The sequence below is a fragment of the Zalophus californianus genome, chromosome 12 (assembly GCF_009762305.2).
Source record: "Zalophus californianus isolate mZalCal1 chromosome 12, mZalCal1.pri.v2, whole genome shotgun sequence".
Classification (NCBI taxonomy): domain Eukaryota; kingdom Metazoa; phylum Chordata; class Mammalia; order Carnivora; family Otariidae; genus Zalophus; species Zalophus californianus.
This window is the reverse complement of record NC_045606.1, coordinates 55643030-55670744: the sequence shown is the minus strand read 5'-3', so window position 1 is coordinate 55670744 and position 27715 is coordinate 55643030. Positions and strand designations below refer to the sequence as shown.

The 27715-nt window shown below is 39.6% G+C and overlaps 1 long non-coding RNA gene across 1 annotated transcript; it reads left to right on the top strand.

Moving 5' to 3' along the window:
• The first annotated feature begins 2415 nt into the window (after positions 1-2415).
• On the top strand, positions 2416-27052 carry LOC113910969. Its single transcript, XR_003516340.1, has 3 exons — positions 2416-2543; positions 26176-26307; positions 26650-27052. It is a non-coding gene; the product is annotated as an uncharacterized LOC113910969 (long non-coding RNA).
• The last annotated feature ends 663 nt before the right edge of the window (positions 27053-27715 follow it).

Genomic DNA, 27715 nt, shown 5'->3' with positions numbered 1-27715 from the left:
GCTTTGAGATAAACTGAGCAGAACTTAGTGCCGAAGTCCTAGTGGATGTGGGACAACACCCAGAAAATCACCAATTCTAGGCAAATGCAAAATTAGAGTCGTGTTAGAAGAGAAGATCAATTTCTCTGCGTGGCTGAAAGACATTACTCCTGAATTCCAGTCTTTTAATTAATTCAGTGACTACTTACTGAAAAGGTGATTTTGTGTAAGGAATGGTACCAAGTGCTAAGGGATATGGGCAATGATGAGGAACAACATTTGGCTGTCGACAGTTCATCTGTTCCACATAAGTAACTTCTTTTTACAGAGAAGTCCCATAGTTTATTTGGAGGACTTAATAGAACAGATCTAATCTTATTCTCTTAAACAAAACAATGTTCTTAAGTTATTTATATAACAATTAGTCTATAACTCCAGTAAAGCTGCATTCTCAGAAATGAAATTTAAGACATATGGTATGAAAGATACATTCATCAGACAATGGGACAAATATTTGACATCACAACCATCCATGGAAATTTTAGGATGCCCTGTCATTTATCTGAATCTCTGCATTATTAGCATTACAAAAGGACTCTGTTGTGATTTGTTAAAGACAGAGGTGACACGTGTCCAGCCATCCATCAATCATCCCAACACTTCCTGCATTCAAGAAACCAAGTGGCACATGCTATATGTGGAAACTGATTTTCACTTTTTTTCAATTTATGTTATCATTTTTTAATTTCTTATTTTTTAGTAATCTCTATCCCCGGGGACTTGAACTCATGACCCCAAGAGCAAGAGTCGCATGCTCCACCAACTGAGCCAGCCAGGCTCCCCTACAATTTATATTATTATTCCCATTCCATTGTAGTGTCTTTGGGAAGGGTTGGTTAATATTTGTGTTTGCTGCCAATCACATTCTGCTCCTTTCCTTACTTTTTCCTCATGTCTGAACTACAGTAAAGAACAAGACAAGAATAGGAGTTTCAACATTAAAAAAAAGGTTCACAGAATATATGACCTTTAGGGGTGACTGGGTGGCTCAGTGGTTCAGTGTCTGCCTTCAGCTCCAGTCATGATCTCGGGGTCCCCGGATCGAGTCCCACATCAGGCTCCCTGCTCAGCGGGGAGTCTGCTTCTCCCTCTGCCCCTCACCCCGCTCTTGTGTTCTTTCTCACTCTCTCTTTCTCTCAAATAAATAAAATCTTTAAAAATATATATATATATGACCTGTAATCAACACTGTAATCATATATTTCTTTTTAAAATAAGATTTATAGCTGACAAATACCAAAAAAACCAGTCATTTATATTTTTTCTTTGTATAAAGTTGAAGAACTAGTTGAAATGTTTAAGATTTAATAGAGAATAATTTCTTTAAAATAAATGACTAAATCTTAACATTTATTCAAGATATTCATTTAATTCAAAGCATCTATTTTGATTAAACCTTATTTCAACATTATTGGGTCTCCATATCTTCCTGATTTGCAGACTTTTTTTTTTTTCTCTAAATGGGCACTTTAAAAGAAATTCCAGATTTATCAGATTAGGGTGCGGAGGCTAATTTCTTTTTGCTAGGAGTTAGAATTTCATATGGAAAGGCCATTCCTTTTTTTTTTTTTTTTTTTAATAGCAAACACTTAGCAGGTATTTATTAGGTACCAGGCATGGCTTTAGATCCTGAAACACAGAGTTATAAAGTCATGGTTTTTGTTTTGAGAAGCTTCATTTTTAGTGAGGGAGGTAGCATGCTAAAAGAAAAAAGAGAGAGAGAGAGAGCCAGTAAAGGTGTGGAAAGTGCTAACAGATAATGAAAGCAGAGTAGGAACTCTGAAGACAGCATTTTGAGGAGGTAACATTGAGCTGGAACCCTTACTGGAAAAAAAAAAAGAGCTTGTGAGGTGAAGGAGGAAAGGGGAAACATCTCACGTAGAATAAACAGTATGTGCAAAGGTTCATGAAAAGGCTTGGTGTCTTGGAGAATACTGGCCTGAGCACAGAGTTCCGAGGGTGAATGCACACAGTAAATAGTATAAGACAGTACGTGAAAAGTCACAACACCACACTGAATTCTTCCAGACATGTTATGCATATTCAAATGATCTACCTACCTAACTATATATGCACCCACCTACCTACTATCTATCTCTATCTATCTATCTATCTATCTATCTATCTATCTATCTATCTATCTTCTATCATCCATCAATCCATCTTTCTCTTCAAGTGGTATCTCACTCTACATAACTATTCTGCAAACTACCTTTTCTTAATATGCCTTGAACACAATACAAATCAGCAGATGGAGATCTATTTCATTATTTTTAGCACCACATCCCACATGATATGGATGGATCCAAATTTATTTAGTCATTCCTCTGTTGATGAACATTTAGGATGCTTGAAGTTCTTTGCTATTGCAAATGATGCTGCCTCAAACACCCCTAAGCATCTATGTGTATAGCTTTAAGGAAATAGATCTGCGGGATCGATTGATGGTCATAAAGTGCTGAAGATTTGACTGATACTGCAAATAGACACTAAGTTATAGGAGGGTAAGAAACCATATTATTGTTCTATTTCTTCTCTTCCACCTTGTGTGCTATTGTCATACAGTTTACTTGTGCTTCAACTCTTATCATTTTTGTTTAAACAGCTTAGATCTTTTGAAGAGATTTAAATAATGAAAACAGTCGTTTCCATTTATCCACATAGTTCCCATTTTGGATCTCCTCATTCCATTGTATTTCAGTATGGTATCACTTTCTGTCTGAGGACTTTCATAACTTTTCTTGTAGTTAATTAATTACTGCTGCTGCTGATTAATTCTTTTAGCTTTTGGGTCTTTTGCCTGTCTAAAACAGCCTTTAATTTGCTTTCATTTTTGAAGGGTGACTGGGTGGCTCAGTCGTTAAGCATGGGCCTTCGGCTCAGGGTCCTGGGATCGAGCCCCGCATCGGTCTCCCTGCTCCACGGGAAGCCTGCTTCTCCCTCTCCCTCTCCCCCTGCTTGTGTTCCCTCTCTCGCTGTGTCTCTGTCAAATAAATAAATAAAATCTTAAAAAAAAAAGGTATTTTCCGTGAGTATAGAGTTCTGGGTTAATAATGTTTTTCTTTCAGTATTTTAGATATTCTTCTACTCCCTTCCACTAGCATTTTTTCCCAGCGACATATCTGCTGTCAGACTAAATTTTCTTCTTCTGCATGGAACATATCTTCTTTCTCTGGCTGATATTAAGATTTTTTTCTTCATCACTGGTTTTGAACAACTTTGTTATGATATGCCTTGTAACTTTATATTTCTTGTGTTTGGGGTTAGTTGGCATTCTTAGTCCTGTGGGTTTATAGTTTTCATCAAATTTGAATAAATTTTGATCATTGTTCCAACAAATATTTTCCTGCCTCTCACCACTCCTTGGTGGACTCCAATCTCATGTATATTTGGCCTCTTGAAGTTGTCCCACAGTTCTGTAATGCTCTGTTTATTTTTCTGATTCTCTTTTCTCTCAGTATACCTGAGATAGTTTTTATTGCTATGTCTTCAAATTTACTAGTATTTTTCTTCTGCGATGTCAAATTTGCTATTAATCTCATTCAGTGTATTTTTTATTCCTACCTACTGTAGTCTTCATCTTCAAGTTTGATGTGGGTCTTTTTTTATGTCTTCTATGTCTCTAACTTTTTAAATATATGGAATATATTTGTATAATAACTGCTATATTGTTTTTAGTTGCCAAGTCTAACACATTACATTTTTTAAAAAAGATTTTACTTATTTATTTGAGAGAGAGAGCGAGAGAGAGAGAGCGCACAAGCAGGGGGAGGGGCAGAGGGAGAGGGAGCCTGATGTGGGGCTGGATCCCAGGACCCTGAGATTATGACCTGAGCTGAAGTCAGATGCTTAACCGACTGAGCTGCCCAGGCACCCCCTAATACTATCACATTAATCAGCAATGTGATTAATATATCTCCTCATTATGAGTTTTATTTTCTTTCTTTTTAATGTGCCTGTTCGATTTTTCATTGGAATCTAGTCATTGTGAATCTTACCTTGCTGGGTGCTGAATATTTTTGTATTCACATTGGGATTTGTTCTGGAATGCAGATAAATTACTTGGAAACAGTTTGATCCTTTGTGTCTTTTAAGATTTGTTAGGTGGGACCAGAGCAATGTTCATTCAAAGATGAATTGCCTACTAGTGAGGCAAGATTCTTTTGAGTATTGTGCCGTGTCCTGTGAATCATGAGATTTTTCACTGTGGCTGGTGGGACAGGCCCTAGGTGAGCGCCGGGCAGTGTCTACTTCAATCCTTCTGGGAGTTCTTTCCCCGGCCTCTGGTGCTTTCCTCACATGCATGTGCTAATCAGTACTCAAAGACTGCACAGGAACCTCCCTCTGCAGATTTCTGGGGTTCTCTCCAGAATGCAGCTTTTTCCTTCTCATTATTCTATCCTGCAAATTCTAGATGCCTTAGTCTCCCTGGACTCGCTCTCTTGCTCCATCTTTTCAACTCAGGGAGCTCCCTAGTCTCTGCCTGAGTCCTCCTCGCTGTGCCAAAGCCTGGAAACTCTCTCTCAAGGCAGAAGCTGGACAATCATGTGGCTCACCTCATTTTTCTGCCCCACCTCTCAGGAATCACTCTCTCCATTGTCTGATGTCTAGTGTCATGCAAATCGCTATTTTCTGCAGCTTGTTTAGTTTTCATTGTTTCATTGTGAGGACAAATCTGGTCCTTGTTAAACCATTTGGTTGGAAGCAGAAGCCCACACTGAAATTTTACTTTTTTCAGGTCCTAGTCAGGTTGAAACATTCCCCACCCTCCCACCCCAATAGTTGTTAGTAACTTTAGTTTCTCCTAGGAATTGTCCATTATTGTTGCTCATTTTTATTGGAAATTTAATATTTTTTTCTTATCAATTTGTTAGAGCACTTTATGTATCATTTCTTGGCCCACATTATTCAGTCTAGACAACGAGACAACAACTTGCCATTAGAAATTTATTTTGCTGTGAAAGCCTCACATGAAGGGTTATATAAATCAGTGTTTGGTTCTTATTCTTTTCTTGGCCCTAATTCACTTAAAAGAGAGTACAATCCACTCTCATTGGACAGAGTGACTCACTACAGCACCAGTAATTCTCAAGAGAGAAAAAACCACCCCCATCAACCTGCCCCCACTCAGAAGGTGTACCAGTTTTTCCGCAGGGGCTCAGGGAAATGCAGAGCTTGAACAAGTCCCTGAAGTGATTTTGATAAACCTGATTCAGGCGGCTGCCTCCTTTCTGTTAAGATACACTGATATAAACGCCAATTATTAGAGTAGTGATTCCTTATTAGAACCCAGGAAGGTAGCAATGGAGGTGTTTAAGCTATTTTCAGTATGTCTAAGAGCTTAATGAATTTTTAGTGTTTCTATATGTCTAAAGGCATTTATGGATGCAAAAGCTGACAGATAAATGTAAATATCAATTTTTTGCTTTTATCTGGAATTATATCAACGGAGTATAGTAACACTGGCTACCTCATGTTCATCAGAGACACAATGGGGAGGTATATATGTATTACATAGTTGAGGAGTAGAAAATCAGGAATGAATTCATTTTATTGAACAAGGACAGTTTGTTCGATATTGTCTAATAGATATTACCTTTCAAAACATGCCATCACTGAAGGAAAATAATAAGCAAGTGTGTTCTTGTTGGTGACAAAGCTGAAAACTATTGTATAGGCCACATTCTTGGATTTCTTAAGCACAGAATTTTATCCAGAGTCACATTCTCCAACAATACAACTTTTGAGAAGCAAACTGAATTAGATGGAGGGAGAATCAAGGACAACCCTTTTCTTAAAAGGGTTGGGAAGTGGTTGTTTTCTGTTATTTCTCAGATTCTCTTTTTCTTACTTGCAAAGTCGTGTCACACACAACCTGAATTTCATTCCTTTCCCAGACACTGGGTTCCAAATCTTCTTGCCAGAAAAAATCTCCACAGCCTTGCCCCGCTGGGCTTTTCAAAAGCATCTCACAAGCAGAGTGAAGCTTCTCACATTTCTAAAACATCTAAGTTGCATAAAGTGGTCAAGCTTTTTTAGGTCTGGGGAACACATGTTTCGTATTAAATCTGTGTGTGTGTGTGTGTGTGGTAAAAGACACAAAATGAAAATTTGCCATTGTAACCATTTTAAAGTATACAATCCAGTGCCAGTAAGTACATTCAAAACATTGTGCAATCATCACTACTACCTGGTTCCACAACTTAAAATCCCAAATGCAAACAATATGGGTTACAGTTTTAAAGTTAAAAGATGGATAAATGGTCACAGTAGAGAGGTTTTTAGAGAATCTCTGTAATTCTTCCCCTTTAAGAGGAAGGAGGGTTTTTTTGTTTTTTGTTCCTTTTTTTTCAATTTGCAGCCACAATGTTCAGAGGCATCCCATCCAAAAACATATCTTGTCTTTCTCAAAATTGGAAATCAATCAGATGAAATAATTCTAATGAAAATAACTGGTTACAATTTAAAGTGTTAAAATACTCAAATAAACACCAAATTGAATATAGTCCAATAATATTTTAAACATACTCATGCTGTTTTCTTTTCTTTTGGTAGAATGTCATTTTGAATACTTGTATGGCCTCTTCAAAATAAATCGCTGAGTGATGCTGTTGGAAACACTGTTGGTAAAGCACTTTTGGTCACGTTTTCCCTCTCTCAGGGAATGGAGCTGCTCACTAGACCAAGACAGAAACCTGAGTGATGGCTCCACCCATCGAGCCTCATTCATTTGACACAGATATTTATTGACTCTTTTACCACGTACCAGGCATCAGCCAATGCTCATCAATACAGTGGAGAACTAGACACATAAGAACCCTCAATTCTTCCCCCTCATTTACAGCTGATTTCCAGTTACTCTGAGCACTCAAGACTCAAATCCATCCTTTCTTTCTTCTACCTCTTCATTTCAGACACACCGCTTAACTGTCTTCTTGCCATCATTCATTTATTTAATATACAGATCTTCCTCAACTTATGATGGGGTTCCATCCTGATAAATCCATCATACATTGAAAATATAATACATCAAAATTACATTTAATACAGCTACCCCACTGACCATCACAGCTTAGCCTAGCTTACATTAAACACGCTCAGAACACTTACATTAGCCTACAGTTGAACAAAATAATCTAACACAAAGTCTGTGTTATAACAAAGTATTGAATAGCTCATGTAATTTATTTAATACTGTACTGCAAGGGAAAAACAGAATGGCTATATGCATATAGAATCGCTGTGAGTGTGTCAGTAACGTTTACCCTTGTGATATGTAGCTGACTGGGAGATGCGGCTCACTGCTGCTGCCCAGCATTATGAGAGAGTATTCTACCATGGGGCCCCAAAAGATCAAAATTTAGAATTTGAAGTATGTTGTCTACTGAATGTGTACTGCTTTTGCACCATTGTGAAGTAAAGAAGTCCTAAGTCAGACCATTGTAAGTTGGGGACTTTCTGTATAATGAGTGAGTGATACACTGAGCCAGTATTGCGCTAGGTTACAGGGAACCATGACTAACGAGAGAGATGGGAAGGAGGAGTTCAGTATAGTGGGAAAGGCTGGGATTCAGTAAGCATCTTCAATAAAGTGAAATGAGAAGAGAGGTGTGAGGTGTAATGAAAGTGTCCAGTGTGTGGTGGTGAGCTTAATTTAGTCAGAGATAAAGTACCACATCCCTGAGATGAGTCCAGTATTCTAGGCAGGAAAAAAAGCCCCTTTAGAGTTCCAGGAACAAGTGGGAACAAGAACTTGGTCCCTTGGAAGAACTAGAAGAAAACCCATCATGAGTGGAATTGCAAGATCCAAGGAAAGGGGTGCCTGGATGGCTCAGTTAGTTAAGCATTGGACTCTTGATTTCAGCTGAGGTCATGATCTCGGGATTGTGGGATTGAGCCTGCTGGGCTCTGCAATGCTTGTGGAGCCTGCCTGGGATTCTTTCTTTGCACTTCCCTCCCCACTTGTGTTCTCTCTGCCCCACCCCCTCTCCCCCACCCTTCCAACCACTTGTGTGTGCTCCTTGTCTCTCAAAAAAAAAAAAAAAAAGCAAGAAAGAAAGAAAGAAAAAGGAAAAGACAAAGACAAAGACAAGAAAAGAAAAGAAAAGAAAAGAAAAGAAAAAAGAAAAGAAAAGACCCAAGGAAGTAAAGATGGGCTGAAACTGGGTGGGAAACTTGGACCTGACTGAGCAAGGACTCATGAACCCTATTAAGGATTTTGGCTTTTTTGTAAGGACAACGGATTGCCAAAGCAATGTTTCAGTGGAGCGTGACCTGATCTGATTTGCATTTTTAGTTGGCTGGTGAGAATGGATTGAGGGGTTTTGGGGAGCACTGATGCATGGTACCAGAGAGAGATGATGGTGACCTGAATGTGGTGATAGGATGAAGAGATAGAGGAAAGGTTAGATTTCATTCCATCCCAAATCCATGTTCTGTTCTCCAAACTGTGGATGGAGTGACTTTTCCAAATTACTAACATATCTTAGAGCTGCCCTGCTTAAAACTGTTCAATGATTCCTCATTACTTCTGGATGAACCATAAGCTCCTTGAAGTTTAAGGCACTTCCTGGACTAGTACCAGTTTACCTCTCTGGAGGTCTTTTCACTTTCCACTATCCACAGTAAGCTTTAACCTTATTGAATTGTCTTGCTGTTCCCTGAATGTTCCTTATGCTCTCTTGTACCAGATTCTGTCTTGGAGTGCCCTTGCACCCAACTCTGTGCTTAAGGTCTTGGCTTATTCATAATCCCCCTTCCCTGACTCTTCAAGACTGGGCAGGGGTCCTTCTTCCATGTTCCCGCAATGTCCTGTCCTTCCTCTACAGTAGCGCTTTGTGTATTTTCTTATCTCTTTCCCAATACAGCGTAAGCTCTTAAGATCAAGGATCTGTCCACATTTGAATCACCGGTATAGGGCACAAGACTTGAATGTCATGTAAGATCAATATGGAATGGATATGTGACTAAGTGAAGGAATAACAGCACTTTCAAAGACCTGTTATAATAATTAAACATGGAGTCTTCAAAAATTTTAGTAAGATCGCTTTGCGCATTTTCAGGGAATCCAAAACTCAGGATCTATGGAAAGACATAGTTTAGAACAGATCAGTTTTTAGTCAGTTAAACTGCAAATATCTGTAACTCCAACATCGTTCTGCAGAGTGCTAATCTCCACGGTGATTTGGAATATTCAGCATAAATATTCAGATATCAGATCAATGAGCAATTTTTTAATCCTTGTAAAAGTTAAAAGTTTAAATAAACATTGCTTGTATTAGAAAGCAAAGAAAGATTATTTAAATCTGTAGGGGTTGAACATGTTCTACTGCTGACAGATTCCAGGAATTTTTCTGTTAATGGGGAGTTAAAACAAAAACTGGAGAGTCACATTTTATCACGTAAGACAATTAGGTAGGGGGAAATCAGGGCAGAGAGATTATAATTGGCCCAGCTATAGTTTTGGGAACATCCACAAATGCCTTAAAGTTCTCAATGGTTTGCAACAATTTTGTTTTTTATAGGTCACTTGAAACAACACCTGGGGGATGCCTGGGTGGCTCAGTCGGTTAAGCGTCTGCCTTCGGCTCGGGTCATGATCCCAGGGTCCTGGGATCAAGTCCTGCATTGGGCTCCCTGCTCCAGGGGGAGCCTGCTTCTCCCTCTGCCTCTGCCTCTGCCTCTCTGTCTGTCTCTTATGAATCAATAAATAAAATCTTAAAAAAGAAAACAAACACCAGAACCAAACAAACAAACAAAAAGAAATAACACCTGGATCCTTTTATGCAAAATGCTGGGTACTGAATTAGTGTCATTTAGATAGACTTTGAGTAATCTTCTACCAATACCCTGGAAGCTCCCCTCCTAATTCTATAAGTTTCCATGGCTGGTGGATCAGGCTGGTGCCAGGAGGTAGCAGAGGGCAAAAAAGGTAAAAGTTCAGAAGCCCTGGGGTAATTTTTGACTCTTCTTTTTTCACAACCCACATTTAATCTATCAGGTATTCTGTTGGCTCTAACTTCAAAGTATATTCAGAGCACTATATATCACTTCTTACTTTTACCACTACCATCTGGGTCCAAGCCATCATAACCTTTCACTTGGATTATTGAGATTGCCTTCTAACTGTTCTCTCCACTTCCACCCTTCCTACTCATCCTTCCATAATCTATTCTCAACACAGCACTCAGAACAATCCTTTACAAATACAAGTCAGCCCATATTTCTCTTCTCATCCAAACCTCAATTGCTTCATCTCACTCAAAGTAAAAGCTAGAGACCCTAAAATGGTGTGGTAGCCAGCCTCCCAGATGGCTGTCATTGATCTTCACATCCTGATTTTCACGCCTTTATAATGCCTTTGCATGCAGAATCAGCATGTGACTTGCAAATTTAGGGCTTAAGAGGCATTGCAGTTTCTGTCTCTGTCTCTTGGAGTGCTTGCTCTGAGGGAAGCCAGTGAACATGCAGAATCCTCCAGCAGCTCCCTGGAGAGAGCAAATAGAGAGGAACTGAGTGTCTCAGGCAACAGCCAACACCAACTTGCTAGGTGTGTGCTGAGCCATCCTTAAAGTGGATTTTCCAGCCCCCAACAAGTCTTTGAATGACTGCAGTCCCAGCTGACATCTGACAGAACCTCATGAGACCTCCAAGCCAGAAGTGCCCAGCTGAACCATCCCATATTCCTCATACGTAGAAACTGTTAGGGGGAGGTAAGTAGTTATTGTTGTTTTAAGCCAGCAACTTTGGGGATGATTTGTTATGCAGCAAAAGATAACTAATACAAATTTCTTCCAGTGTGGACCCCTGTACCTTTCCAGCCTCCCCTGTAACTTCTCTTTCTCTATTTCCTTCATTCAGCTTTGCCACACAGGCACGCTCTCTTTTAGGATATTTCTTTGTACTTAACTTCCCTCTTCCTGGACCGTAGTATTCTCTGGTGTCCCCAGAGCTTGCTCCCGCATTTCCTTCAATCTCTGCTTCAATGGCCACTGCCTTGCAGTTTTTCTTCTCCTTTTTGCCCACCTCAATTTTTTCATTAAACTTAACCACCATCTGACATACTACCTATTTACTTGTTTATTTGTATATTTTCTGACTTTTAGAAGGGAAACTCCATGAGGACAGGAACTTTTTAAATTTTATTCTATATTGGGTCTCCAGCACCTATATATTGCCTGTTACTTAGAGACACTTAATGAATAGTTGTTGGAAATATTAAATGCAGGCAAGAATAAAGGGATGACTGGGGGAAATAATACCACTTCAGAAGGGCCATAGAAAATTCTTACTATTTTTCTAGTAAGTAAACAAAAACGTTTTTTTGTTTTTTGTTCTATCCCAATCCTGCCCCTATAGCCTAGGTATACTGGGGCCACATGCCAATTTCTTTCAGCTGTATATTTAAGTCAATAACACTGGTTTATTACCATGATTGTAACAATATTATAAAAATTGTTATCCTCAAAATACTACTTGCAAAAAACGTTCTGTGGCTAAATAACACTTGGAAACACAATGAATCATACCCTCTTCTAGCAGAATCACAGTGTTCACTGGCATATAAAAGGTACACAGAAGTTCTGTAACAAAGGAACATATTTACTTTATTTCTCAGTATTTCCCAAATTTACTTGCCTAAATACTTTCTTCTTAATATGGAACTGGAGATCTAATTCCCAGCCAATATTCATTGGGTTCTTCCCACATGTCAGGTCGTATACCTTTCATATCTTCTCTATAACCCTATGAGGTCACTATTACTACGATCATCCCCATTTTACAGATGATAAACTGAGGCACAGAGAGATTAAATACATGGCTCAAGGTTACACAGTTGACTGGCAGGGACAGGATTCACAGCCAGATGTTGGTGTGACCACTACTGTGAATAAGTTTGAGCTCCTTAACTACTGATACTACTTTGAAGGTTTACCCTTCCTACTAACACTAATGGCAATCATTAACCTTGCCCTTCATTTACAGAGAACACATCTCAGTATGCTTTTCTCTATAAAAAGGAATTTGTGCCATTCCTCTACTAAGCCTATTCTCAAATACTTTGATTACTGATAAGAACTTACTATGTTTCTAAATTTAATGTGGTTTAACAGGAGAATGTCTCTAGCTAAAGAGATCTCATCCAGTGGCAGAAATTCACAGGATACCAGGATATGGAAGATTATCTGGCCTTTGGGCCCAGAGTCTGTGTAGATTGATGGTTCTCCAAGTGTGGTCTCCAGGGCATCAGCATTAGCATCACTGGGGACCTCCATAGAAATACACATTCTTAGCCCTACCTTGGGCTTACGGAATCAGGAATGGCGTGGCTGGGGCCTAGCAATAAGTGGCTTAATAAGCCTTCCCGGTGACTCGGACACACTGCCAAGTTTCAGGTGGTTCTTCTGTGCACCTGTGTGTAATTCAGCCCTGTTAAAATGAGAGGAGGGGTCAGCATTCTCTTCTCTCATGTGTGTTTGCGCCTGAATATACTAACTGGTGAACTTAATGGGACTTTTATTGAATCTTTAAAATATATTTAGTCATATATCCAGTCTATTTTGCGTAAGTGATTTTCTCAGGTGGCAAAATAAAAAGAAACACGTTGAAATTTCCTTGGCTTTTAAACAGAATCTATTTAAGGTAACAGATAAAGGGTCTTCTTTAGAATCCAAAAGAAACGCATTTAATTCATGGTTCAACTTTATTACAGCTAATAAGGTAGTTATGTTTCCTCTGTCTGGCAAAGTGATAATTGCCTTTTAATATCTTGCTTTCCTGTGTTGTAAAACACTCAAAAGAATGTGCACCAAAAAATATACAGTGGTATTCCAGAGCTGACTGGACTGGCTAGCTGGAGCTGCTTGCCTACATGTCATCCTATCTCCGCCCACGGCGGTATCACATTGGTAGCTTGAAATCACCAATAGTGGGAGTATTTACACCATGGAAACTGGCAAATATTACAAAGCAGGACTGCCTTTTTTTTTTTTTATTCAGAGAGCCAACCGTTAAAAGATTTACCAGCATACTACTGAAAACGTGTAAAAGAATGCTCATTGAAGCCTTATTTGTGATAGAAAAAAATAGGAGGAATAAGTGATTATTTATAGAGGACTACTGAATTCAAAAGAACATTATGCAGCCATTAAAAAAAGAATCAGTTATGTTATCAAAAGACATTGAGAAAAACTTGCAGAATAATATGTATAGAATGATGCTATCTTTTGTAAAATGTAAATAAATATATATGTGTGTGTGTGTGTGTGTGTGTATATACATACATTATATGTTACCTGTGATCATGTTATTCTTACTAAGTAAGAACTAGGGAGGCAGAACATCAGGGGTTTTTTTTATATATATATATATATATATATATATATATTTTAATTTTATATATATATGTCTATAATGCCTGGGTTTTTACAAAATATATGCACTACACGCATATATAACCTTTGTGATGAACAATTTTTGTTTTTGTGTGATAAATATTTAAAAACCACAATTTTTGTTGGAGGGATTATTGTTTGTAAGTGCTTATCTTTGGCCCTCCCACTAGATGGTGAATTGCTCAAGGACAGGACTCTGTTTTTTACTTCTTCCTGCCTCCCACACTATCTGGGTATACAGAAAGAATCCAGTAAGTGCAACTTGCTAAATGGCAAGATAGATAAATCATTAATATTTGCAATAAAGTTGTTTGGGTAGCTCTGCACAGCTCCTTTGCAGAGTAAGTCATTTTTACATAGTGTAGTACCAGCTGGGGATGGAAGACCCAGAAAGACAGACCTAACTGGAAAATGGAGATTGATGGGACTTCATCAGAGGAGCCCCCGACAAGAGCCGCAAGACTTTGGCTTGCCTCAGTGGGCAAGGAGGAGCTCTGGTGTGTTCTTGAATCGGACCCAAAGCAGAAAGAGGTCATCATTAGGTAATGAAATGCTGAGGAGTGGGGAGATTGGAGGCAGGGTGATGGGCAGGGCGAAACACGGCGCTGGTGGCTGTAGAGACACGAGGTGGAGAGTACTTGGACTATGGCTGGCATGGTACCCACCCCCCCTCCTTTTATACTTATAGAGAAAAGGTGCATTTTGGGGAACTTTCAAAGGGAAGAAATAAAACTGTGGTGACTGAATAAATAGGGAGGAGAGGAAAAAAAATGACAGATGATCCTGAGATTTTTGGCCTGGGCATCCACACATGGTCAAGAAATGCAGCAATTGGAAGGAAAAGCAGTTCTGGAAGATGAAACAATACATGTTGCTTGGCGCACTGAGCTGTGGGTGAGTTAGGGGCATACACGTAGGCCTGGTGGATTTAAGCCAATGGCGATAATCCCCCACTTTTTTCACCCCCTTGAAAATTACTGGTTTAGGGTTGGGCATACTGGTTGTATGCATTCTGAATTAATGTGAGATAAAGGAAGAACCCTCCTCACTTTTGAAAGACAGAACCATGGTAATCCAGCCTCCTCCACTGGATATAAAGGAAGAAAAGGGCATCTCTGATTATTATCACTGTGCTCCAATGAGTATGAGAGGGTCAGATTTGGGGAGAGTCATGATGGATTGTGGAGCAGTGTCCCTTGGTGACAACACGACCTGCTGGGTCAACTGACCCTGATGCCTCTTCTGCTACTAGAATTTCTACTTTTAAGTCATACGTTGCCACACTGTTTAAGGCAGTTGGGCTTTCTGTTGCTTGCAGCGGAAGTCATCCTGATTGATACATGTGGGCTTCAGATCCAGGTTTGATCCAGGCTCTGGCTTTGTGTCCCCTATAATGGTCTTGCTTCTGTGTGTTTGCTTTGTTCCCTGGTGTGTTTGCTTTGTTCCCTGGTGATAGGTATCTTAGTCAATGTTCTCCACAGAAACAAAATCAATGGGAGATCTATCAACCTCTCCATCCTTATACCTACCTCTATCTTTCTGTATATAAATATCTCTATATCTATCTGTCTGTCTGTCTATCTATCTATCATCTGTCAAAAGAATTTATTTTAAGGATTTGTAGGGACTGGCAAGTCTAAAATTTGCATGACAGGCCAGCAAGCTGGAGACCCCCGGGGAAGAGGTGACGTTGCAGTCTTGAATTCAAAGACAGTCCTTCCTCTCTGGGATATCTCAGTCTTTTGTGTTAAGGCCTTCAATTAACTGGGTGAGGCGCATCTGTATTAGGAAGGGTAATCCATTTCACTCAAAGTCCACTGATTTAAAGGTTTATCACATCTGAAAAATACATTCACAGCAATATACAGACAGATGTTTGACCAAGTAACTGGGCACTATAGTCTTGCCACATTGATACCTCAACTTAACCATGTTAGTAGCAATCTGGCTTGCAGCAGTGTCCAGGAACTACATACTTCCTTCCTCATCAGGAATTAGACCATCTCTGTCCCAATTTTCCAAGAAAGCCTTTTGAATTTCCCTTAGATTATACTGGTTTAGGTCACATGCCAACATTTAAACCAATCACTGTGGCCCTGGTCAAATGTGATGATTGTCCTAAGAGAGTCAGAGACCACCTACGGCTAGCCCAGAAGTACAAGGACTGCATGGTGGAATGATAGGTAACTACCTGGAAAACGAGTTTACTGACTGGAGAGGAATGAGATATGGATGCTGGATAAACAGCCACAAGTGTCCACTATACTGACCAAACACGAAGAGGAAAGATCCATCAATCATAACGCCAGCTTAGTTGTTTATGGCAAAAATAGAAACGTAAACCAGACTAGAAAGCTTGTGTCAGCTAATCAGTACATTTAATGCTCATAAGAAAGATTCACAGGAAGACAAATTGTGATCAGAAAGTTGCTTGGTGAGCATGGAATCCAATTTAATCCAATTCATTGCAAACAAATATTTATTGAACATCTACTAGGCAGGATGAAATCAACAGCTGATGTCCTCAATTATGAGAGACTAATATCCTCATTTATACTGTTGGGCTGCACCTCCAAGTCTGGAAGCTGGTACTAAAGACATACTGCTATGTCTTACTGTTTTAGCCCCCAGGGTGACACGCTCTGGTAGCAATGTAGTCTTTCTTCAGACTGGGTGTAATACATGTGCAAAGATTTCAACTTTTGTGTATTGCAATCACTTTTATTGACTAGGATTTATAGGACTCCCCAGTCATTCCTCATACATTTCAAAACCTTGACATCAAGTTGTAGAGGCACTTTGTGGCCCCAAAGAAATTCTTCCCTGTGACTGTCATTAACGGTTGACCTCCCAGCTGATTCTAAGCATAGCACCCAGAGTGAATCTTGTTTTATTCTTAACAGATTATTTTAGAATAGTTTTAAGTTTATACCAAAATCGAGTGGAAGGCACAGAGATTTCCCACGTACTCCCTGTCTCCTCACACACATAGCCTCCCCCACTACCAACCTCCCTGCCCCCCAACCACCACCACCAGGGTGGTACATTTGTTACAACAATGAACCTACAATGACACATTATTCTCATCCGAAGTCCAGAGTTCAATTAGTGTTTACTCTTGGGGTTGTGTGTTCTGTGGATTTGGAAAGATTTACAGTGGTGTGTATCTAACACTACAGTATCATACAGAGTAGTTTCACTGTCCTAGAAATCCACCATGCTCTGCCTATTTATCCCCTTCTTGCCCCCTAATCCTTGGCAACCACTGATCTTTCTATCGTCTCCATAGTTTTGCTTTCCCCAAGAATGTCATGTGGTTGTTATCATACAGAAGGCAGCCTTTTCAGACTGGCTCCTGTCACTTAGTCATAAGCATTAAAGCTTCTTCCATGTCTTTTCATGACTTGAGAGCTCATGTCTTTCTGGTGCGGAATAATTTCCCATTGTCTGGATGTGTTTATTAATCCATTTATTAATCCATTCACCTGCTGAAGGACATCTTCATTGCTTTCAGGTTTTGGCAATTATGAATAAAGTGCTATAAACATCCATGTGCAGGTTTTTGTGTGGACATAAATTTTCAGCTCCTTTAGGTAAATACCAATGAGTGTGATTGCTGGATTATATTGTAAGTATTGTAAGGGTTTTGTAAGAAACTGCCAAACTGTCTTCCAAAGCGGCTGCACCATTTTGCATTCCCACCAGCAATGAGCGAGAGTTCCTGTTGTTCCACATCTTTGTCAACATTTGGTGTTGCCAGTATTCCAGATTTTGGCCATTTTAATAGGTGTGTAGGGTATCTCATTGTTGTTTTAATTTACATTTCTCTGATGACAAATGATGTGGAGCCGGATTTATTCTTTAAAAACAAAATCAGATCTAGTCACTCTCTTCTGTGAAGGCCTTCAAAGTCTTCCTGTTATTCTTCATATAAAATTCAACACTTATGCTTAGCTTCGAGGCCCTTGGTTTCCCTTTACTTGCCCCTTGCAGCATGAGCACCCATACTTGTGTTATTTTCTCATCTCTTGGCTTTTGTCCATGCTCTGTCATCTGCCTAGACCACTTCCTCCTCTTCATTTGTTTAACTCCTACTTATCCTTTAGGTGTTTGTTTAATTGTTACTTCCTCTGGGAAGTCTCTCTCACCACCTCGTCCCCTCTGGCTATTCGCTTCTGCTATGCTCCCCAACCCCTAGTTCCCATACATCGCCCACTCCAGCACTCAGCTCTTCATCTATGGTTCAAGTTCCCGCTAGACTATAAGCTTCTTGAAAGTAGGGGTATATTTGTGTTGCTTACATTTTACTGCCACTGTCCAGTTTGGTACCTACTATAAAACGATATTCAATAACTATCTGTGGAACAGTGAAGGAAGTGAGTGAATAAAGAGGCGAGTGACTCATCATTACTGATACATTTATTAAGCGCATATTCTGGGCAAGGTATGTGTCAGGCCACTGGAGGTACAGAAGTATTGGATTAGTTCCTCTGGATAACCTAATTAGTAAAATGGATGTCAAAAACATACAGTTCACAGCAGAAGAGAGCCTATTTTATACGCGGAGTGTATCATGTCGATCAATCACGTAGAAAAATCATGTAGAGGATTTCTCAACCTCCTCATCACTATTGACATTTTAGTCTGGACAACTGTCTTGTTCATTGTTGAAATACTCAGCAGCATCCCTGGCCTCTACCCATTAGATGCCAGTAGCACCCCCCCCGCCCCCAGTTTTGACAACCAGAAATGTCTCTAGCCACTGCCAAATGTCCCCAGGGTGGCAACATCACCCCTGTTCGAGAACCACGAATGCAGACAAGGATGGATTATGGTGTAGAGTAAGGATGGTGACTTCAGAGTCGGGGCAGGAGCTTGAGACTCACACAGTGCAGGGAACAGCTCTTCTGGTTATTTTATGTGGAGCCAAGAGTGTAAAGGAAGGAAGTAAATCTGAAGCCCGAAAGATGGGAGAAGGTACTAGATGGGTAATATGGAAGGAGGAGCGGGTTGGGGACAAAGGACACTAGCCAGCATTCAAATCCGCTCAGTGGCTGTATGACTTCAGGCAAGTTACTAAATTTCAATTTCATCATCTGTAAAAGTGGGACAGTAATTATATCCACCTCATAGGGGTAGTGAGGATTAGACGTGGTAATATATTAAAGTGCTGTCTCTCTGTCAAATAAATAAATAAAATCTTTAAAAAAAAGAAAGAAACAGGAGGAGAGAAACAAACAAACAAAAAAAGTACTTCATATGGTTCTGGGCTCAGAGCAAATGCAATGAATGCTAGCTACCACTATTAAGCTTTGGGAAAAAAATGATAGGAGACATCGAGAACTAAGTATGTGAACTTTAAAGATGTAATTAAAAATTGGAACTCTTTTAAAAAATTAAATTAATTCAGTCTAAATAAATCTAAATAAGCTTAGTAAAACTTAGTAAATTATTATCACAGAGAAAACACACTGGCATAAACATTACATAGCTATAAAAATCGATGTGCGAGAAAAGGGTTTCCAAAGTGAATCGTGTGTTAAATGCTTGACTTTTCCTTTTCTAGTTTTTATCTAGAACATGGAGATGCCAGAAGTTCCAGGAAATAGGCTGCTTACACTTGCTTTGGTTTTCAAGGTGGTTCAATGCCTAGTAAATTTCTTAGGATCACTGAAACCAATTAGGATGAGGGTTGTATAATGCTGCTGCTGGGGATGCCCATCATCTGAATTCTGAGGGGCTGTGCTGGTGTCTTGGGCTTCACTGTGGCTCCCATAGACCCCAGCACCCATACACCCTTGCATGAGGTAGCTCTATAAATGTCTGTGGAATTTAATTAGATCACCCTAATGAACTTCAAACAAGACTTCAGGTGACTTTGAATTAAACCAAACTGGCTCCCCCAACCTCTGGTGATTCCTTGCCAAGGGGAGGGAACATATTTCACATCTGTTGTGAAAGGAAAAAGGCTGCTGGCTTAGGCACAAGTCTTGTTTTGTGCTTCAGTAACAAGTTAAAAATCCATCTCCCAATGGTCCTGTGATTCATTTGCTTCCCGGTGTTTGTTAGATGAATTTTGTGGTTGTGATTTGCATCATTTGTTCGTTATTTCAAGGTAGACCAAAGGATACCACTAAATGATTAATACAGGAAAAAACCCAGACACAGGATGGCTGAAAACAAAAAACAAACTCTCAAATAATGGACTGTATTTTCAGGATTTGTTTTAAAGAGCTGCTGAGATCCTCTCCTCTACGAGAAGGCCAAAAATACCAAGCTGAGATTTTTATCACAGTATTTTCTGAATCAATTCAAGCTCTGTCGATGAGTCAGTAAGTTTCTATTATGGGCTTCATAAAAATTCAATGCAGTCATGTAAACAATGAAGTTTTTTTTTATGAAAAGCAAATAAATATACTTTGATTGACTGTTAATTGCTTTGTAGAGGTTGGATAATTTCCTGTTCTAGGATTTCCCAAGTGTCTTTCATCCCTAGGAATGTTATTTTCAAGCAGAATAAATCCATCATATTTTTGAAATTCAGAGCTATATAGAGAGAGAGAGGGAGTGAGGTTTTCAGAGGTTTCTAATTATGGCACTTGGAATACAGTCATGATAGAACGATGGTATAATTTTTTTACTCAGGGTTCACCACCTTAACTTCCCCTCCCAGGACTGACTCTGACTTCCTTGTGGCCAAAATCAACTTTCGAGTCAGAAGTCCACAGCCGTTTACTAATCTTTTTTTTTTTTTTAAGCGAAAAGCCTTTGAATCATTTCTGAAGTAGTCTGCCTCTCACTAGGAACGTTGATTCCTTCCACTAACAGCAACCATCCCTGCACATTTCTGCTCCATCTGCTTCCAAACAATGACAGACAAGACAGTGTGGCTTTCAGGCATGCTGATGACAAACAACCAAAGACAGGTGACAATGAGCACCAGCTCAGGATGCTTTATCACTGAGGTTCTGAAATTAATCAGCTCTTATTTACTCAGAAGGGAAATGAAATCTGTAGAGGGTGTTTTGGACTAAGAAGAAAGGTCTTTGCCTTCCCTGTGCTGTCCTGGAGAAAGGCACTCATTTGGGAAGGAGGCTGCCAGGAAAGGGAATTGAAAGCTAGAAGGGAGAAAAGTCCAAAGTATTTAATGAAAATGATACCATTCAATACACAGAGCATTTTTAGTGGGCACAAGGTATAGGGAACTCAGTTTCTGAGGAGATGCCTCTAAGGGACAAATATTTTGGGACACATGGGAGGCACTCAGTAAATATATCTGTTGAATGAATGAATAGCTGAACTGAACTGTGGCAAAATTCATCCAGCTTGGCTATTCTAATCTATAAAGTCAGGACACATGATATGTTGTGACAAGTTATGAAACACATAGCAACTAATTGGTTAAAAATTATAAAATACTGGGGTTCTGGAGTGATTTTTCTTTCCTTTTTTAAAAAAGATATTGGAGCTGATTCAAGGTTATGTTTGTAATGAGAGGGCTCCACTCTTCCATTGTCATGATTTCTTTTGATAGTTACTGATGTGCTGTTCCAATTGTGCTTACAAATGACTATGCAATGTGTGATCCAGCTACTTCTGTTTATTTTTTAATTTTACCCATGAATACATTTTTAACAGGCAAGAAGGCAAGGGCAGATGAAGGGTGTATGTAAAGCCATCTATATCTCCATTTCATGAGAGCAAGAACGAGGCTATGAACATATCCACTACTAATGACACAAGAGTTACAATCACTGAATCGATAGTAATCAAAACAGTATGGTAGTGGCACAAAAACGGACACATAGATCAATGGAACAGAATCAAAGGCAGAGCAATGAGGCAAGTAAAATTTGTAATAACATTCTTCATATTAATAACATTAAAATTGTACGCTTTATTTTCTATTTTCAACAATAGAAACACAGCATCTTTCTATTTGTTCTCTAGTCATATTCACTGACCTTATTAATTTTGACTTGGGAGTGGAGGTCTCGAGAAAAATCAAGACTTGAAAAATGTTCAATTAAATAGTTTGATTAGGTATATTTACTATTGGAAGCCTTTAAATTACTGATTTCATTACTCATATAGAAGTATCTTAAGAGAGGTTATGTTAACAATACAAGTGTGTGGCACTATTTACTTTATTTCACTGTAGAATCAGATTGGGGGTATCAAAAATTGGGGATACCTCAAACTGCTGTTTTTTATGCTTATCTCATTACACCTGCCAGAGTGGGAAAAATAAGATTAAAGCCTCCTGAGAGGCAGTAAAATCTAGTAGTTAAGAGCAGAGATTTTGGTGCTAGACTCCTGGGTTTAAATTCTGCCACTTGCTAGCTCTGGGACCTTGGACAAGTCACACACCTCTCTCTTCCTCAACTTCTGTATCTGCAAAGTAGGATCGAGAATATACCAATATAAGAAGAACAACCTGGAGGTATCACAATCCCACAAATTTCAAACTATACAACAAAACTATAGTGATCAAAACAGTATGGTACTGGTACAAAAATAGACACATAGATCAATAGAACAGGATAGAGAGACCAGAAACAAACCCACATTTGTGCAGTCAACTCATCTATGATAAAAGAGGCAAGAATATACAATGGGGAAAAGACCGTCTCTTCAATAAATGGTGCTGGGAAAACTGGATAGCTACATGCAAAAGAATAAAACTGGACCGCTTTCTTACATCACACACAACAATAAACTCAAAATGGATTAAAGACCTAAATGTAAGACCTGAAAACATAAAACTAAAAGAAAACATGGGTAGTAAACTCTCAGACATTGGCCTCAGTAATACAATTGACCCTTAAACAACATGGGTTTGAACTGCATGGACCCCCTTCTATGTGGAGTTTCTACAGGACAGCAATATTTTCTTTTCCTTAGCTTGCTTTATTTAAGAATACAGTATATACTACATATACAAAACATATTTTGATTGACTATGTTGTCAGTAAGGCTTTCAGTCAACAGTAGGCTATTAGTTAAATTTTTGAGGAGTCAAAATTTATACATGGATTTTTTATTGTCCAAGGGGTGGGTGCCCCTAACCACCATGTTGTTCAAAGGTCAGCTGTATTTTTCTACATGTGTCTCCCCAGGCAAAGGAAACAAAAGCAAAAACAAACAATTGGGACTACATCAACTAAAAAGCTTCTTCTGTGCAGTGAAGGAAACCATCAACATAACTAAAAGGCAAGCAAATGAATGGGAGAAAATATTTACAAATGACATATCCAATAAGGAGTGAATATCCAAAATAGTAAAGAACTCATACAACTTAACACCAAAAAACACAATCCATTTAAAATGGGCAGAGAACCTGAACAGAGAATTTTCCAAAGACATAACAGATGGCCAACAAATACATGAAAAGATGCTCAACACCACTTATCATCAGGGAAATGCAAATCAAAACCATAATGAGATGGTACCTCACGCCTGTCAGAATGACTAGTATCAAAAGGACGAGAAACAACAAGTGTTGGCAAGGATGTGGAGAAAAAGGAACCCTTGTGCACCGTTGGTGGGACTGTAAATTTGTGTAGTTGCTGTGGAAAACAGTATGGAGACAGGTTTCTCAACAAATTAAAAATAGAAATACCACATGATCTAGTAATTCCACTATTGGCTATTTATCCAAAGAAAACAAAAACACTAATTAGAAAAGATATATGCACCCCTCTGTTTATTGCAGCATTATTTGCAATAGGCAAGATATGGAAACAACCCACTTGTCCACTGATAGATGAATGGATAAAGATGTGGGGGGGGGGTGTGCGCGCGTGGGCGTGTGTGTAAATGAAATATTACTCAGCCATAAAAGAGAATGAGATCTCACCACCTGTGACAACATGGATAGACCTAGAGGGTATTATACTATGCGAAGTAAGCCAGACAGAGAAAGGCAAATACCATATGATCTTATTACAGGTGGAATCTAAAAAACACAAGTAAGCAAACAAAGAGAAACAGATTCATAAATACAGAGAGCAAACTGGTAGCTGCCAGAGGAGGGGAGGGTCGGGGCATGGGTGAAATAGGTGAAGGGGACTAAGAGGTACAAACTTCCAGTTATAAAATAAGTAAGTTGTGACGGTGAAAATTACCACATATTGAATTTAGTCAATAATATCGTAATAACTTTGTATGGTGACAGATGGTAACTAATCTTATTGTGGTGGGCATTTTGCAATGTATGTAATAGTCTAATCACCATGTTGTCCACCTGAAACTATATATAATATTGTATGTCAACTTTATTTCAGTTAAAAATAAAAAATAAATCAATTTTAAAAAGAATATACCAATACATGCAAAGCACTTAGAACACACATAGCATTTAGCAGGTGTTCAGTAAATAGAAACAATAACTACCCAGCTCAAATCTCTATCATTTGATATTCATCCAGTCATCTTTATTACAGACGTAAAAAAAAATTCTGAGGTCTTTATTAACACATATAACAACAAAAATCATTTCACAACTCAAGGTATTTCTGAGTTAGACTCTATATGCAGGACCTCCGTCTACTCAGCTCCACAGAAATATCCTCTTTTGCTAATTCAGCACTACGGGAGTATGTTTTTGGTAACAAGACAACTCCTATGCCCTCTCACCTCGTGAATCTTTTTTGCTGTAGGTCTGGATTAAGCATTACAACCCTTCAGTGAAAAGAAAATGGAACAGTGTGCTTTCCCTTTCAACTTCTTTTCCCTTAAAACCTCTCTGAATGCCTCCCTGTCATCCCTGTGGGAACATCAAATTCCTGGCAAATTAAGAAAAAAGAGTTATGTTCATGGCTCCTTATTATCTGGCCAAATTGGTTTTAATTTTCTGTTGGCAAGAGTAGTGTGGTCCCAAGAGATTGCACAACTTGCTGTGTGTGAGCTGAATCCAGAATTGGGTGGGGGGCGGGGGCACTGGTTTTCATCTTGGAGGTTTCAGCACTCAGGATATCATTCGGAGAGAACAAACAATTCAGCATTTATCTTGGCGAAGGCAGAATAGCAATGTGAGGGAAATCATCCGCTTCAGACAGACCCCAAGCTGAACGCAAGATGAGCCCATCTCACAAGCAAACACATGGAGTGCTGTCCACAGATGGTGGTCCCGTGCAGGACTGCTTCCTGCTGGGCTGAACGGCCTCAGCAGGCAGACATCCCTCCACCTTTCCGGGGGGGGCCAGCATTTGGAAGGAGAAAAAGAGGCAGAACGATGTGGAAACCCTTGCAACATCCGAAGATTCAGTTCTGCTTGAGCCTGTCTCGCAGCAATTTGCAAACCAAAACAACTTCCCCAGAAGGGGACTCTTGTACTGCCAGGATTTTAAGTTCCCTGAATTGCTTGGTATAACTACTAAGCAATCAATATGCCCTGAGCTGAGATGTGGAAACATAAAGCCGTGAAGAATGCTGCCCACATATTTCTTTCTGGAGGTGATGTCAGAGTCCGGCTCTACCCAGCCACTCCTCTGCCTCACATCTGTATTCTGTGTCCATCTTGCACAAAGCCAGCTGTGTCATGCTCTGCAAATGAGATCACCCTCGCAGGCACATCAGACCCACCTTCAGCGAGGTGGTGCTTTTCGAAAACATAACCGCTTCTCATCTGGAGTGCCTTCACTCAAGTTTGCTGATCTGTAGGCAGAAACTGGACAGGTTTGGCCATCGCCAAAAAATGTCAACAGAGATGTTCATTTTTAAGTGTATCTGATCGTTCTCTGATGGAGCTGTCACCAGAGGGTCCATTTTGAGCTCGTTCTTGGAAAGCCATGGCAGCCTCCGCAGGTCCTCTTTGCTCTGTTCTGCCTCCCAAGACGGCAGAAAAGCGATGTGGAGCTTATCATGCAGTTTCCCCTGGACCACAGCCCCGGCAGGCTACTGAACAGAAATTCTTCATCTAGCCAGGCTAATTTACAAACATTGTGTTATTCTCTGCCTGAGGTCTTGTTTTCATCAGAACTTCTAGAAACCTACATTGTTTGCATCCAAGGTTTCATGTCCCTCTGTATTAAGAATGTCTTAATTTTTTCCTCATTAATACTAAACATTGTTAATCTATTTCCAAAGTAGGGTAAAATCTGAGACTGTTCAGGCGTGGTTATTTAGTTCTTGAGCTCTGAGGCACAAACACTTGCAGGACGTTGACCCTAATGTGTCCCTGTTCAGAGAGGGGCTCTTAGCTGGGAACTCAGGCTTCTCTGACCTAGGATACTTTCCAACAGAGATGCAAAGATACCAGCTTGGGCTTCAAAATGCTGCTCTCATCATTACACCACAATATCTAGTTTATCTGTCAGGGTGCTTTTGTACCTGTCAGTTAAAGGTATAAGGTATTTCAGACCATTCTAGTCCACAGTTATTAAGATATTTTTACCCTAAAAAAAGATGCACTTTGGGGGTTGGCATCATGGTTGGTATCTGTACTTAAAGATTTAAGAACACAGAAGGCAAGTGCTTATGGTTTGGTCTTCTGGTAAAATTCCTCGACATTTTCCAAGTCCTGGGTCTCCAATAGGTTTCATAAAGGACTGTAGTTCAGACAATTGTGGCACAGTTTCCAACAAAGAAAAACTGGTTCAATTCCATATGCACACTTCTATTTCTTTCATATGGAGGTTATGTCTCTTTTGCTTTGCTGTGAAATGAAATGACTTCTGCACAATATTGCACCTGGAAGCTTAAGAAGCTAATAACCTGTTTCCATACCCGTGTGTTTTAGAATGATGAGCCAGGCAATGGATAAAATTGGACCAACTGCAGACCCGTTTCCAAATAATAAGCAACGTTTTACGAATTGTCTTCTAGAAGGAACCGAGCCCAAGGAGAATGTATTCAGAGCCTAGATGAGAAGGTAGATCTTGAGTTTTGTATATTTTAAGACGTGTGAATGTTTTAAAGAGCAGATGGTTTTACTGTAAGATGATGTGAATCCGGGTTGGGCTGGAGAGAGATCTGCAGGGTTGAAGCATCTAACATCCAATCTTTTCGCATAAAAACAACTTCCAAAAATTAAGCCATTTGCGAATTTCACTCAGTGTTTGAGAGACCGGAAAAAAAAAAAAAATCAACCAAGGGGCTTGTTTCTTCTTTCATTTTTTTTCTCCCTTTGTAATCTCTCTAAGGACAAGAACAAGATAGAGACAGATGCGAGCAGACAATGAGGAAGTCACTTGTGTTCTTTCTCTTGCTTCAGGTGCTTCTAAAGGGACATTTCGGAGTTAGCCTACAGACGCCAAGATAGGCTCCAGCCAGAGTTGGACGTCTTGGTCACATAAGCGGCCTGCAGGGAAGCTGCCTTGTAATAGGTGCTTTTCTTTTACTGAAGCCATTGTTCCTCCCTCCCCCAACCCCTTGGCTGCATCCCTTCGGGGGATTTCCAAGCAATTTGAAGACTAACAAGAGATGAAGGACTGAATAAAAGAATAAAGTTCTCAACAGAGGAAGAGAGGAAAAACAATCCCGTGCTCCTCCAAATTCAGACTCTTAGATCCTAATTCTGGCTCTGACAATGACTTGCTGTGGAAACCAAGCAAAGGAACTCAATTTCTTTCTGCTCCCTTTCTAATCTGAGAACAAGGGCTAAACTGGCTCAGAGGTTCCATCAAATACTGTGTGACTAATAAATGGTGCTTTGACATTTGATGTTACTTCCATAGTATTAAACATGAGCCTGGATTTAAATGGTGTGCAAAGGGATGAAACTGAGGACTTGTACCCAGGGACAGTTTAGGAAAAGGCACCGTGTGTGGAAAGCAAATCCAGAGTGTGCCTCCCGAATAGGATTGCCATATGTAATATAGGATACCTGGTTAAATTAGAATTTCACGTAATGACAAATATTTTCTCAGTACCAGGATGTCCCAAATATCGCATGGAACATACTTATCCTAAGAATTACTAATTCTAGAAATTATTTGGTGTTCATTTGGAATTCAAATTTAACTGGGTTTTTTATTTGCTAAATCTGGCAGGCAAAACCTACAACAGCCGTTTGGCCCAGAGGGTAGGAGGATGGAAATGGCAGAGGTCAGGGGCTCTCCAATCAGAGGATTATTCTAGGTTGAGAAGTCTGAGGGCAGGGCTGGGGATGAGTTTCTAGGACAATTAGGACAGTTCAGGCCCTCGTGTACGTGTTGTGCTTCAAAATGTCAGATTCTGCCCTTCAGTCTCCCTCCCACCTCCACCCTGCCCTTTCTTTTTCACCCAGGGAATGGATTAAAGTGAATTTCTCCCTGGAGGAATTGTCAACTCATTCATCA